Source organism: Triturus cristatus, chromosome 3_1 (assembly GCF_964204655.1).
Source record: "Triturus cristatus chromosome 3_1, aTriCri1.1, whole genome shotgun sequence".
NCBI classification, from domain to species: domain Eukaryota; kingdom Metazoa; phylum Chordata; class Amphibia; order Caudata; family Salamandridae; genus Triturus; species Triturus cristatus.
The window spans coordinates 1,172,865,907-1,172,881,030 of NC_140583.1; the positions used below are offsets into that span (position 1 = coordinate 1,172,865,907).

The following is a 15,124-nucleotide window of genomic DNA, read 5'->3' on the forward strand; positions in this document are numbered from 1 at the left end:
ATGCAAGCATCAAGGACGGCTAAATGTGCACCGTACACATTTTTACATGCAGGGTAAATTCCAGGTCAACCTGTGAAATCACAACTAACAAGCATTTGCAATGCAATTGGTCTCGCATTTGCAAGAGTTTGAGCTATTGGCATTGTAAATGACAACGCCTTTTATTTGTGTGTTTTGAAAACTTGCAAACGGTGTGTAAATATGCACTTTGTACTTATAGAAGCAAGGCTGGCAGTAAGAGGCGCAGTTACTGCCAGCCTTGCTTCTCGTAAGCAAGGACTATAAGCACCACTTGCACGTTTTCAAGACACATAATTAAAAGCATTGTCATTTACAATGCCAATAGCTCAAACTCTCGCAAATGCGAGACCTATTGCATTGCAAATGCTTGTTTCTTCTGGTTTCTTGTCTAACTTCTTGGTTCAGGGCTGCCCCCTAACTACTGTATTTAGGGGGTGTTTTAGGGGGTCCAATGGGCTAGTAACCTTAGGGTGACTACCCCCTTGGTGTGCTCACCCCACGTGGGGGAGTAAGCACAAACCCTAATCCCGATTGGGGAGTGCCTGCCATCTGCAAGATGGCAGGCGCTGAAGAGTGGGCTTCATCTCGCATCCCCCACCTGAGGGGTGGGGTTGGCAGAGGTGGGCACATCTTCTGGGCTGGATAATTTTTCCCACCTGTCTACCTGCCAAAAAGGAGGAGAGACAGGAAGGGGGCCTGCGCCTGACAGCAGGAGAGGCTGGAGGTCGCATTACAAAGGCTGCCAGGCCTTCAAAGCTCTCCTGCCACAGATGGCTCTTCCTGGCCTGGGGTAGATTGGAACACCTACGCCCAGGAAAGGCTTTGTTTCTGGGCTCAGGGAGCGAAGGCTCCCACTCTAGGGGTCCAGAAACATGTCTCGTGGTGGCAGGCTGGGGTGTACCAGTCAGGGAACCCACCAGAGGCTGGTCGTTTTTCTGGGGCATCTCTAAGATGCCCTCTGAGTGCGTTTTTCATTAAATCCCGCACTGGCATCAGTGTGGGTTTAATGTGCTCAGAAGTTTGATACCAAACTTCTCAGTGTTCAGTGAAGCCATTATGGTGCTGTGGAGTTTGTAATGACAAACTCCCAGCACCATATACTCTTAATGGCAGCACTGCACTTACATTGTCGAAGAATTGACTTAGACACTGTAGGGGTACAGGGCTCATGCACCTGTACCCTCACCACTGGTATAGGGCACCCAGCTAGAGGGGTGACTGATCTATGCCAGGGCAGTGGGTTGTATGTATGGCACACAGGGATGGGTGCCATGTCTTATGTAGCTTACAAAGTGGCAGCAGTAAAGCAGGGAACTGGTACTTACTGTCTGAAACCCTTGATAATGTAGAAGTAACAGTATGAGGACCCACATATTAAGATCAAGAACTTAAGGTATTATGGGTGATTTTTATTAAGAGTTACTTAAATGGGAACTGACCTTACTACTGCAGACACATGAGTACTTTCAGACGGGCCGCAATTATTTTTCGAAGTTGAATATCCTTTTACTACACGAGATTTCCAACCATTCGTGGAGGAATGGCAAACGTAAGAAAACACAAAGAATTACTTTTAAACAGATGGTAACCACAGTATGGCATTGTCCTTATCGTTTATGTAGTACTATACTGTATCGTGTTGTAGCTTATTTTATAGCGCTTCATAATTGAGCGAAGCACATTAATACATTACACTTTAAATTCTATGTCAGTGAGGAGAATCGGTGAAGGGAAGATTTTCTGATATGCTTTGTTTGGAAATCTCGAGGTTGGGACCTAGCCTTCCATGTCGTGGCACCATCTGACATGTCCCCACTTTGTTGAGACACAGCCAACCCCTGCATGTCCAAACTGTTTACACTCCAAGTATAGCACTCATACTAGTCATTCATACAATGTAAACCAAAAGTGAAATATCTGCTTGATGAATACGCATGAACAAGATGCATTACTCCACAAGCTCTATAATTTAGAAAGAAAATGTCACATTTGTCCAATCTTACAAAATAACCAAACAAGCATTTTAAGTAAAAGGATCACTTCATGCTTTCACTTCAAACTTACCTCAAAGTATGATACAGAGTCAGCACATAGATTAACCCTTTCTAGCACAATCTGTGGATGCAGGTGGCTCTTACCCGAGGTTGCAGCTGTTGCCATCGTTTTGCTGCCCGAAGCCCTCCAAAGTCCTAGCATGCAGCTGCAGGAGCCAGCCACAAGCTTGAATAAGCTTGTAGCTTTGAGGACTGAAAGCATAACTGCTTCCGGGTCACGACAACACCGAAGGGCAAGAACTAGATCTCTAGTGTTCAAAACGATGCATTAAACAGCGAGGAGCCATCTTGGATGACGTCGCAGATAACATTTTTGGTAAAACCGTCATGCAGTTTTTTGGGAGGGGGGGACTTTATACTTTTTATAACTCTAAATGCGTTTGTTGTTTTATTTTTTACCGAATCTGAGATTCTGTATTTATAGACTCGAAGCCTTGTTTGTTCCAATACATTGCTGCCAAGGTTTCAGATTGCTATGTGAAATATTTTCATAAATTCTTTGTAATTATGAGTGACATTTCAACGACTATGAGTGACACGAGCAAAATCAGGCAACGAAGATTAGTTTACCTAGACTGAGTAAATGCTACAAGTAACAAATTGTTTACTGTATACAATACCGGTGTGAGCTCATTTCCATACAATAATGTTTCCCTGTGCGTTAGCTTTTACTGTGCACAACATGTAAATAGCCTTGCATTTAGAGTTTGTGTCTCTGCCTCATGCCTGCACTCAGCAATGCTAAAACGTGTGCTGTGTATGAGGCTGTGTGTGTGCACTCAGCACAGGGCGCTAATAGTGAAGTAAAGGTGCCAGTGTGCGGGTCTGGCTCTCCGAGGTAAGTACTAAGGCACATAGTGTAAATATCCGGGCCTTCTTCCTTCTCCCTGGCAACCAATCAAGTAGCATCAGTCTACTTCAGGGCTTTTCTGTCCCACATGCCACCGGGCCAAGTCTGCCAGGATGAGAGAGGCCCCATCTCGTCAGCTGCCTTATAAATTAATAAATCACCAACAGTAATAAATTAATAAATCAACAACACTCAGCTCGCCAGTCACCGCAGACTGGCACTGCGCATGTCTTAAGACAGGGAGGCTGAAGCACGCTACATGTATAGTTAGTTCGAAACAAATTAAATAAAAAGAGAGGTATGGTGTAATGCGCGTCATCATTTTGAGTAATAAAGGCTGAACTCAATGCAGACACATGACGTGGCTGTGGCTTTGCAGATACAGTGAACAAGCTGGCTTTGTTCGTTACACACTGCTCCCGCACACCAGGGCCCCTAGTCCTTAATCATCATTATTCATGCGCCTAAATAATAGACACTGCTGGCAGGCAGAGGCTCCAAATTTGCCGCTGACCGCGGCCCCCGCAGGGGGCCACTCGGCGGTCGGCGCCTTAGTGGCACCGGGGCCCCGGTCACCCCTCCCCACTCCCTCCTTCGGGGGGGGCGGGGGCAGGGATCCTGATTGTTGCCCCCCCTCCGTGTCGGGGGCCGGAAGTGACGCGCAAGGCGCGTCACTTCCGGGCCCAGGGGTGAGGGGAAGGCTATTTAGCCTTCCCCCACCCTCACTGGCGACCTCTTTGTCGCCCACCTCGCCTTTTGCTCGGTCGCTGTTTCGGGGTCGTTGCCGTCGTCATCGCCTCGCGGGCCCCATCGCCATCATGCGTTTGCACTACGGTGAGTCTTGCTTTACCCTTCCCGCCCCGTCCCCGTCCCTGGGCAGTACCAGGGTGACGGGGTCCTGTGGCCCGGATGGCCACGGGCGGGGAGGGCGCAAGTTGGGCCAAGAGGGCGCGGGGCCTCGTTAGGGATGCGGTGTGAGTGGCAAGTCCGGTTGCGTGCGCGTAACTCCCCCCCCCACCCCTCGCGCGATGCGCTGTGGACGGGATGGCTGCACTGCCCATTGTGGGATCTAGGAGGCTGTCGGCTAACGCGCGGTTTCGCGCGGACACCCTGCCTCACCTGGTGCTCACGGCTGGTGGGGGGGGGGGGATCTGCGCCCGTCCTTGGAGCTTCGGGAACCGGGTTCGAACCTCGGATACGGGTTGACGTTCTGGGGGTACCCTGCATCATAAAACAAGATCCCCCCCCGGCCATAATTCGGCTGCTCGCCTGAGGTCCACGGGGGTGAGCGCGCTGGGCGTGATTGTGGTGCACGACAGAACCGGGAGGCAGGCAGCGCTTACCGGGTATGCGTGCAGAGGTATGCGAGAGGGAGCCAGCCTAGTTCGCCCTGTTTGTCCAGGTCCTCTGATACCGGGCGGCCGCAGTGTCAGGGGGCTTTACCTTGTGCTCTCCTGACGTTCATGTAAGCATTATTTTAATTAAAGATTAAAACGGTGTCTTTTCATCAATATCAGCGCGAGAAAAGAGGTTGTGGCGTAACGGCCACAACCTGTGTGGCCCGAAGGGAAGTGCCGAAGGCGCGATGAAGTGCAGGAAATGGGTGTGCGAAGCCAGGTGGCCGCATCCGGCCCACTAAGCTCTGATTTACTAGCTTTTGAAGCACTTCCGGCCCATCCACGTGTCGGCTGAATACCCCCAGTGTTGATCACGGGAAAGTCTACGCTCTAGGAGTAAGGGAGTTACCATAAAGGTGATTTAATTCAGCTGTGGGGCCAGAAAAGTCCGTCAAATGGAGCTATGAATACCGATGCGATGTGTGTAGCGCTTGCTTCCAGTGCCCCAGCAGTGCGTGTTTGTAGCTCTAAAATCACAGGCTCCGCCATTAACCACCACCGTGGCTTTCATTTTTATCAAACTTGGAAGGGTGAAAGGAGGGGCGCAGCCGAGATTTTGTAAGCTTGGTTTTACCCAGGGTACACACATCTGCAGCTTGTTTGAGAACTGTTTTTCTAAGCATGTTTAGTGATTTAAATAGTAAGTCGGCTTTCGTAGGACCCCTCCAAGCCAGAGAAGTTTTACATAGAAGCCGGAAGTGATGCTGAGATCCGGTCGTGTTTTCTGTAATACTATTAATTATGTAAACGTGACATATACAATTCTTGGTAAAAACTGGTTTGTTTATGAGCTCGTGTGGAATAGACTTCAAGTGGAGCGCGTGCGTGTGATTTTCAAAGCTTGGGGCAAAGGTGACTTGGAAGTTGAGGGCGCGTGCCAGTACGAAAAGCCAGGGCGCGTGCCAGTACGGCCTACTCCGGGTCTCTCAGCAGTGGGACTGCCCCCGCACCCCCTCCATTCTGTCATCTCACCATATGTCATGGGGTCGTGTGGGGGGCTCTAGGCTAGTCTTGTCAGACAGGAGCCAAGAGGAGGCCGGGCCAGAAGCTGACGTCCCATGATGGAAGATGGCAAACTACACTTCCCAGCATGCCCCTGCTGAAAGTCAACCCTCGACATTAGGTAGATTGTATTGTATTTATATGGCGCTTGCTACCCCGGATGAGGCGTCAAAGTGCTTTTTCGGCGAGTAGCACGCTACTCCGGATACATAAAGGATTAGTGTTGAATTAGTTTAGTGAAATATGAAAGTAATTTGAGTGGTAGATGGGTTAGTCATTTATTTGGATTCAGAAGGATAGCGGAGGGAAAAAGGTTTGCGTCTATATAGCGCTTGTTAAACTGTTGGGACCGGTTTCGGGGATAGTAAGCGCTATACAACTACAATCTTAGTACAACCCGATCAATAAACTAGGGTACAATCATTTTAGACCAGTCTTTATTGCTGCTACCTTGTATAACCAAGTGGCGTCTTGTTGGCCCCTTCAGGAAACAAAAAAGACTCCTTTTCTCTCCGTTTCCTGTCTTTGAATGTCATTTTAGTTCCTGGTTTTGCAGGCGCTTCTCGGTGTTAAAAGGTTTATGCTGAATATAGGTTTACACCTAAACAAGGACCGCCTTTTCTTTCCCACTTGGTTTTTCCCTGCTTAGTCCGTCTGCTCTGGGCTTGGTTCTCCTGGCAGGTGTATCGCCACCCGAGTTGTGCTCCGTTGGCAGTGCCCACTTCCATAGCTCCTGGGCCACTGCAAAAAATGAAAAACGTTTGCCGCGTGCCTCTAGGTAGTGCTACCCATGTTGACTTGAAGCACACTTCACGCGCACTAGCTGACTTATTAACGAAAATGGAAAGCTAGGTCTTGCTTTACGGGGTGAATCATGTGACGGGGTGAATCGTGTAGTTGGCCTACGGGCTCAGGCGGTCATTATAGAATGGGGGGACCCGGTTGCAAGCCTCGGCAATGGCGCTGTACAACCCAGTGATCCTGTGTAAATCACTTATTCTCCCTGTGTCGGATATAAAAGGAATGGTGTCCGCATCTGTGCTCCGCCTCGCTAATGATACCCGATGTTCCTCCAAGCGCCTGAGCCCACCCCCACTCACTGCCTTATAAGATCTCATGTCAAGAGCCCGAAGAAAGGTTTAAGCTTTACAATCAATCGGATCAACTCTTTCATCCCATTTGCTAGACAACGCCGAGTTAAAATAGACGCCCGCTTTCCTGCTATCCCGGTAGCCGCCTCATTAGCGGTAAGGCTTGGGAGCATATGTGCAAGCAGGGCTTGATCCCACATAATGAGATGAACGCGTCTCAGCATCGCCGGCACTGTTGTCTGCTCTCCAACAGAAAGGGACAGATTACCGGCGTCGGTAACAGATGGCGCACAGAACGGCGCACTGTGGGATATCAGAAAGAACATTAGATCTTGTTATATTCAGTGAAGTAGTATTTACTGCGATCCACCTGTCTGATACTTTTTCCCCGCAATGAAATGCACTCAATGGATTGTCAGGAAATGACGTCAGGCCAGAATATTCACTCATTTGGAGATAGTGCTTATCCATGTGTCCTCGCATGGGCTTTACTGGCTAGGGTTGTAGAGCTGGGTATGTAGCTTCTTCAAGGGTGCCCCGTGGAGAGGAGTCCTGCTTTACAGAAAGTTACGAATCGATAAAAGATGTAGTTAATAAATAGTGATTAGTTGGCATATATCCTTTGTAAAGACCTAACTAAAACGTCAAATGCAAACCTGATAGCTAGAGGGCGTAGTGTTCAAACACTAGTACCATCACACATATAAGGCGCTGAAAGGGCTGTGCAAAGGGGGTGACCAAGGATTGCCTGCATAGAAGGTGACATCGCTGTAAGCTTTCTTGTCAACTTGGAACCCAATACACTTTAAATCTGCATCTGCACATGCATAATATTCAACTTTTATGATGTGATGGTTGGACGCTAAGATGTACAATTTTTTGGGTCGTGGGTGAAATCATCAGTCTCTACTTTGTGATTTAATGCAGACTGTTGACGAGTCAGCCTACAAAGGGACTAGTAGAAGTAGTAGTTATAGTTTATTCGCTCATTTGACATAAAAAGCAAATGAATCAGGGTGGTCCGCATGGGGGCCATGCCCATCCTTTTTATGCCCATCTGCATTCGTGGTGCGCCCCATCCTCGGTGATTTCGGCCAGTATGACACCCCCCTGCTCCGGAATGGGCGGTGCGAGTGCCCGGCACTTTAGGGTTTTTCGCGCTCAGTACAGGTTTGAAGGAATTTCGGTATTCCACGCGGCTGGGGCGAGCGGGGGCAAGAGGTAGGCGTTGTAACCTGTGAGTTGGCTGTTGGTTTAGGGTAACCAGTTCCGGCCCGCGGGGTTGCGTCCGCATTCGGCCATTAGTATACCCCCCGCACCTCACTGGTTAATCGGGTGCGGTGCTCGTGTTATCTGGTACACTCGATCACGTAATATTGTATTTTGAATTAAGCGCCCAGTGCCTGGATGTGTAACGTAAATAGGGCACTCATGTAAAGCGCTCCAATACTTTCAGGTCGATCTCGCACTATATAAATATGCAACATGTAATTGCGGGCTGCCTATATAGGCAGATCCATGATACCAGTGCATGCATTGCTCGCAAGATTTTGCTCCATATACTCGAGCACGTAGGAGACTAGCGTGGGTTCACGGCCCCAAAACACCAGCACTGCACGGCTGGGAGCTGCCTGGGTCCCCGCTGATCGCGGGAGGTGCAACACATGTGGCGCTCCCTGGTTAAGGTTATCGCCCCCCCTCCCGTCGGCTACGCTGCCGTTGAGGGTGGGGGGGCATGCAGTGGGCTGCGTGCGGCAGGCGCAATGTACCTGGCACGGGGATCGTTTAGTATGATACGAATCTTGTAAGCCCCCCGTGCTGGAATGGTTAAGGTAAATAGGGTGCTCAGGTAAGGCGCTCCAACACCTTCAGCTTGCGCTATATAATTATGCAACATGTATTGCTGGCTTTCTATAAAGCAGATAAATAATACAAGTGCATGCAATTCTCACATACGCGATTACTGGCATTAATAAACCCCCCGCACCTCAATGGAGAATCTGGTGCGGGCCTCGCGCGGTTCGGTCGGGGAGCGGGTAATATGGTATGAATGTCGTAAACACCCCCTGCCTGAAGAGGTAATATGAATACGGCGCTCATGTTAAAGTACTCCAATGCCTTCCGGTCAAGTTCGCGCGATATAACTATTCATCATATAATTGCAGGCTTCCTATAAGGCGGACACATGATACCAAGACATGCACTGTCCACATCACGCGATTACGGGTATTACTAATCCCCCCCCGCTCCCCAAGGGTTAATCGGGTGCGGTGCTCGTGTGGCCGGGAACGGCGATCGTGTTATATGGTACGAATCCCCTATTCTCCCCGTGCCGGCTTGTGTAAGTACGGGGTCGAGTTCGCGCGACTTATGAGGGCTAATTACAGTAAGGGTCGCGCAGTCCGATCCTGACCTCACGTGACCACGTGTCGCTCGTCTCCAACCTTTTGCTGAAAGGGGGCTTGGGTCGCTTGTCATTGTTGTCTCGTTACCCACCCCCATTGCTTACGGCCTCGCCCTCCCAGGTGCACCAGTCCTTGGGCAGGGCGGACCAGTGTGGGGATAGTCCTAACGTAGAACTGTCATTGCCATGTTAGTAACAGTTAAACACGGGTCGCTGCCGACAGTCTAAAAGAGGTATGCTTAAGCCCGCAACTGGCCCCGCCAACATGCTTATGTGGGCCGCCTTCAACGGTCACTGACATGGGGAACTCACACATATCTAACTGTAACCTAGACACCCGGGTGGGTGCCTAGTCGGGCAGGGCAACGCAACCGAGATAGAATGGTAGTTATTATCTAAGGCTAAAGGAAGTCTGGATTGAGCCACTAGATGGGTTAGATATGGGTGCAGCTCAGCGCCCCAATCGCATTGAATTCGGGGACGCTCTGACATAGCGGCAAAAGAATAAGTGGTCACCACATAGCGCATCACTAGGGCCTAAATCACGGCACAAGGTTACCGGCGTGATTGTCCAAGTGGTGGCGGGTGCGCCGCTCGCGAGCGGATTGCAATCCGTGGTTTACCTCTGAGCCGATTGGCCTGCAGAACACTGAGCTGGGCACCATAACCAAGAGTTAGGCCTGCAGGAGGAGTGGTATGGTTGTTATATAGCAAGTGTGCGGTCGTTCAAAGTTTGGTAAAGACCACGTAGAGCCCCAGGGCATCAGGGCATTATTGACCGTGCAGCACTCGCTACGTTCAGAATAGGGCCGGTATTTGCACCATAGTTTCCGGTTGGTTCCCACAGACTTGTCTGCTCCCAAGGTTATCCTCTAGGGGTAGAACTTGAGACTAAGGGGGCATTGCCTGCCTCGGCGGCACAAATAAGCGATAGCTACGCCGGGATGGAGTTACCATTCAGGTCCTGCCACCACTGGGTTCCCCCCAGGTGATGGGATCAAGTTAGGTGGGACCGCGAAGTCTACGGTTCTTGGGAAACTTCCTGCAGTAGGGCATTTAGCAACAGATAAGGTACCAGTGTGTGAGTATCAGATATCTGCTTTCCAGCAGCACCGTGCCCTGGGAGCACTCGCGTTGCCCTAACTCTGTGGCCCTCCCACAAGGGAGCCGGGTAGCAAAACAAGTGCATAGGCTCCTTAGGCGGGCCTCTGGCCTTCAGCTGGGTGTAATCACCATCGATTGGAGAGAGGCCCAGGAAAAAATGGGCTTTCCGTAATGCTTGGAGGACCATTGCGGTTGGTGGCACCCCCCACCGGAATCACTGGTCGCGTACGGCAGCTGCAGGAGACTGGTGCTGCTGTCCCAATATCTGGGGTGTCAGCGGGGCAAATACAAGGGGACATTATGACAGCGCGCAACGCTTAAGCCAAACAGATTCCCGAAGCTGGTATGCCTAAGGGATCATCACTGAGGGATCCGTAGGGGCATAATTCCTATAAGGTATAAGGGATGGTGGGCAGGGGCAAGAGTCGCCCCTTGCCCATGGTCACGCGCTGGCAGTGAGGTGCACTCCTGTGCCCCAGGTTAACTATCTGAGGGGACTGTACAAATGTTAAGCAACCCTTCTCGTCATAATAGTCAAAGCGGGCAGGCCCAGGATTGTGAATAGGTGTAACCTTCCCGCTGGGTGGCGAATAGTTATCGCACATCTTCACAGGCCCCGCTATTTCAACAGACCCTATCCGATTGGGATAGCGTCTAGGGATTGGGGACATAGATGGGGCCATCTACAATCCAGGAGCTATAGCTCACCGGTATGTCTTGGGCCTGTGGTTATAAGGGATCTCACAGGGTTTGAGTCCCGCCCAAAGGGGTTTGGGCTTTATTCGCCATGAGATGGTTCGGGGGAATGTAAAGGGGTACTTCGACTTGGATGGAGTACACCTCTCCCAAATAGGCATGGACCTGTTTTTATTGGATTTAAGCGAAGCAGGTAAAGAGCTAGGTTGGTGGGGGGCCCTGGCTGCGACGGTTAGCCGCCTCCAGGGCTGTGGCGGAGTTACAGGGCGATCTGGAAGCAGGCCGGTACAAAGGGTACCTCTGCGCGGCACCACGTGGTGCCTGAGCCAAAACGAGGAGCCTCCAGAGAGGTCCCGGAAGCCGGTCGGCGCCCCGCTAGGCCTGCGGGCGGTTGTGGGCCTGAACAACCGGGGGCTTGCTATGCGACGCTCCGCCCCGAGAGGGGGGGTGTGAGTAGAATTTCAACGGCACGTGATCGAAAAAAAGAATCACTTGGGGGGCAGCACTTGCGGGTCGTTCCCGTGCTGCCCGGCTCATCAGGCGGGGCAGGTGAAGTAGATGGCCGCCTGCCCTTGGATCGCCCGTAAGATAACCCACCTATTACATATCCTGGAATTATGTAATAAATCCTGCAGCATTTGTTACCCATTTACAACTGTTTCTTGTGTCTTCTTTGGGTATCCTAATTTGGGGGAGGGGGGAAAGCGGGGTGCCCCTGGGGGTACTATGCCGCTGACCGCGGCCCCCGCAGGGGGCCACTCGGCGGTCGGCGCCTTAGTGGCCCCGGGGCCCCGGTCACCCCTCCCCACTCCCTCCTTCGGGGGGGGGGGGCAGGGATCCTGATTGTTGCCCCCCCTCCGTGTCGGGGGCCGGAAGTGACGCGCAAGGCGCGTCACTTCCGGGCCCAGGGGTGAGGGGAAGGCTATTTAGCCTTCCCCCACCCTCACTGGCGACCTCTTTGTCGCCCACCTCGCCTTTTTACCCTCCCTACCGCTTACCCGGCGTGGTGTGGTGGGGTGGGGTTTTTGGCTGAACGTTTTAATGTTTTTCTGTTCGTTGCAGGCGGAGTTACAGGGCGATCTGGAAGCAGGCCGGTACAAAGGGTACCTCTGCGCGGCACCACGTGGTGCCTGAGCCAAAACGAGGAGCCTCCAGAGAGGTCCCGGAAGCCGGTCGGCGCCCCGCTAGGCCTGCGGGCGGTTGTGGGCCTGAACAACCGGGGGCTTGCTATGCGACGCTCCGCCCCGAGAGGGGGGGTGTGAGTAGAATTTCAACGGCACGTGATCGAAAAAAAGAATCACTTGGGGGGCAGCACTTGCGGGTCGTTCCCGTGCTGCCCGGCTCATCAGGCGGGGCAGGTGAAGTAGATGGCCGCCTGCCCTTGGATCGCCCGTAAGATAACCCACCTATTACATATCCTGGAATTATGTAATAAATCCTGCAGCATTTGTTACCCATTTACAACTGTTTCTTGTGTCTTCTTTGGGTAACCTAATTTGGGGGAGGGGGGAAAGCGGGGTGCCCCTGGGGGTACTAATAGGAAGCGCAACATTTGGAACTTTAAATGAATGCGCTGCTTCAACGAATTATTTTAGGTGTCCAGATTGCCTTGCACACACACTTACTTTATGCAGCATCAGTCAGAGAGCAGCTGCATTTCCATGTCGGACATCCGCGGACCTCGCTTGTCTAGTGACCAGCAGCCGAGCGTGCTCCGGCCGGTTCAGGGTCAGCTGAGCTGCAGTCAGGGGTCCAGGGCTGGCCCGGCTGGCCTGCTCGTGAAGGGCCTAGAACACGGGAGACTCCGTGGGGTCTCGGGGGTGGACTCACGCTTGGTCATGAAACCACAGGATGCATTTTACAGCTAGCGGGCTAACAGTGCAGAATTCAACGGCCTTCCGCTGACCAACCATTGGCAGCAGCGACAGTGACGTAATTGAAAGTACGGAATGGCGCGCGGCTGTGCAGTGATTGTTTTAACAATCAAGCAGTGTTGCATGATTTGTACCTCCTAGCAAGCTTACCCAGGCCAGCCTCGAAGTGTGCCGATCTGCGCAGACAGTGCTATGCAGGCTGCTGTACACTCCATTAGTAATTATACAGGCCAGGGCTCGACCGCAGCACTTGGCAGCTGAGGATCAAAGGTCCTAATATGCGGTGATGCGGACCACCACACTGAAATGCGTTAGTTTAACGCCTGATGCGTGGTACTTGGCAGGGCTGCCATTATGAAAGCATGTCTACAGTACCAGAAGGCAAATCAAACAAGCATTTGCAATGCAATAGACTTATTGCATTGCATATGTTAGGTACCACTGACAACGGGAGTGAGGGCGAGGGGGGACAATGCACGGATAACGGAAGGGAAGGCGGAAGGAAGAAGGCATGGACAACGGGAGGGAGGGCGGGCGGGTGGAAAAGAAAGCACCAAAGCAAGTAGTGAGAGACTCATTGAAGAAAATAGTGCTCACGGTCTAAATAACGCCTACCGTGTTAAAGCTGAAGTATAGGGGCCAGTGGCCATGGGAGGTGACAAATGAAGAGGAGGCGGTATTAAAGAGGGACTAACAAGCCTAGCAACGAATCAGAAACCAGCAGTTAGGACCGACAAGGACACAAGCCAATGGCAAATGTGGGTGGAGAGTAGGCGGAGCTTCTATTCACCTACTTGTCTACAATAAGTCTCGCAGAGCAGCCTATGCGTGCTGGCTCTAGGCTCAACCTAAAAGAGGGTACATTTCAGCCACGGTCTATGCAGGTAACAGCGGTGGGGCGGTGAGGAAGAGTTAGGGGGGATTTCGAGGGACGATGCAGAGGGAAAATTAAATAAATAATTTTCCCTCTGCATCATCCCTTGATATCCCCCCTTACTCGGCCCCACCGCCCCTCTGCTGTTACCTGCCGGACCGCGGCTGGTATATTTCTAGCTTCTGCTGTGTTTCTGAGGTGGAAACTATTGGTACAGGTCAACACCAGGGCTTTATAAGTTGGTTCATTTTCTTGCGGAATGTTTATTTCCGCTGAATATTACAATGAATGTAAGTGGCATATTTTTCTGCACATACGACTAAAGTGAATGCTACCTTCTGCTACTTTCCACTAAAGACATGTTAACTACATTACAATGGCGAGTACTAAAGACTGTGAAACAAATCGGTTGTTGCAATTCTTTGAGAGTTGTGTGAATTCGGCTGACAATCTCACTTGAAATGTATCACCGAAACAGTTAATGCTACTATTCAAATGTTTTCTTGAAGTTTCTGAAGCTAAAAAAACAATGTTTGACATTGAAATTTAGAATAAATACGAAATCTGTTTCTGCCTTAATGGTTGGCATAAATCCCTACATAAAAGAATGGTGCATTTTGTAGTGCATTATAATTGCATTTATCTACCTCTTCACCCCACTGAAGAGCGCTGAAGCGCATTATCAGACGTGTAGCACGCCACATGACAGGGGAGTGCTTGGATGGAAGAGTGTTACTTTACCGAACCTATATGGAAAGTGATTTTGTATAGTGCGTGACCAGAATGGTTATCATATCAGGTCTTGGATCACAGCAGTTAGCATTGTGAGAGATAGAGCAGAGCAGGTTATACTAGCTAGATGATGTGATTTACTCTGCAGGTCCCATATCGAGTTGACATTGATGAGTAGAGATTTAAAATCCACGTCTGTGTTATGAACCGCAACTAGTCCATCCATGTTATAAGCTGTGTTGGTCTGGGTATAGAGGGATAGTCAGAGAGAGGATGGAGATCTGCCAAGATGGTCCATATAGCAGAAATCGTATGGTAATACTGCTTTGCTGTGTCCAACTTTAATGTAGTGAAAACTATGGGGTGGACTATGTATAGTCCTTCAAAACATAAGCTATATTTGGCAGATATCTTTATGCAAGCCTTCTTTGAGAATGATGGTCTTTGTTTCGTGGGAGTGATAATTCTTTGACAGTGTATGTTCTATGGTAGATCTGGACTGTTCTGGTAACCATGACCCAGGTAAAAAAAAAAATTCAGGATCGCCAACAGTATGGCTGTTACCATGCCTGCCATTTCAGTCAGCCATGGTAGAGTCAGATTGTGGCAATTTCAGTGGACACAATCCTCATCAGCCTACACTGATTACAGCTGGAAAAGGTAAAGTCTAATTGTGGTGATGTCAACCTGCACCGATTACAGTTCTTAAAAGTAACGTCCAATTGTTGTGACCTCAGGAGAATTTGAACACTACTGTTATATAGCCTGCAGTTATTACATCCAAATATGGTCGAATTCATCATTAACATTACTTTCTTCCGGTCTCAGTCAACATTAAAAAGTACAACATCATCCTAAAATGCAACAATAAAAGAATACAATAAAAACATGTAATAGCGAAATAAATTACAGCAGCCAATAAGCATTAAAATAGCAATTTTGGATTGAAAAATCATCGTGGTATGTCCTCCACAGAACACACTAACAGGTGCAAGTTCTTTAGCCTAGAGCCCCTGTGGAACTCC

The 15,124-nt window shown here is 50.3% G+C and overlaps 1 protein-coding gene across 1 annotated transcript in view; it reads right to left on the reverse strand.

Moving 5' to 3' along the window:
• Nucleotides 1–15,124, reverse strand: part of ROBO3 (roundabout guidance receptor 3) — a 1,168,980-nt gene that overhangs the window by 1,119,075 nt on the left and 34,781 nt on the right. The gene's annotated exons all lie outside the window — the stretch shown is intronic.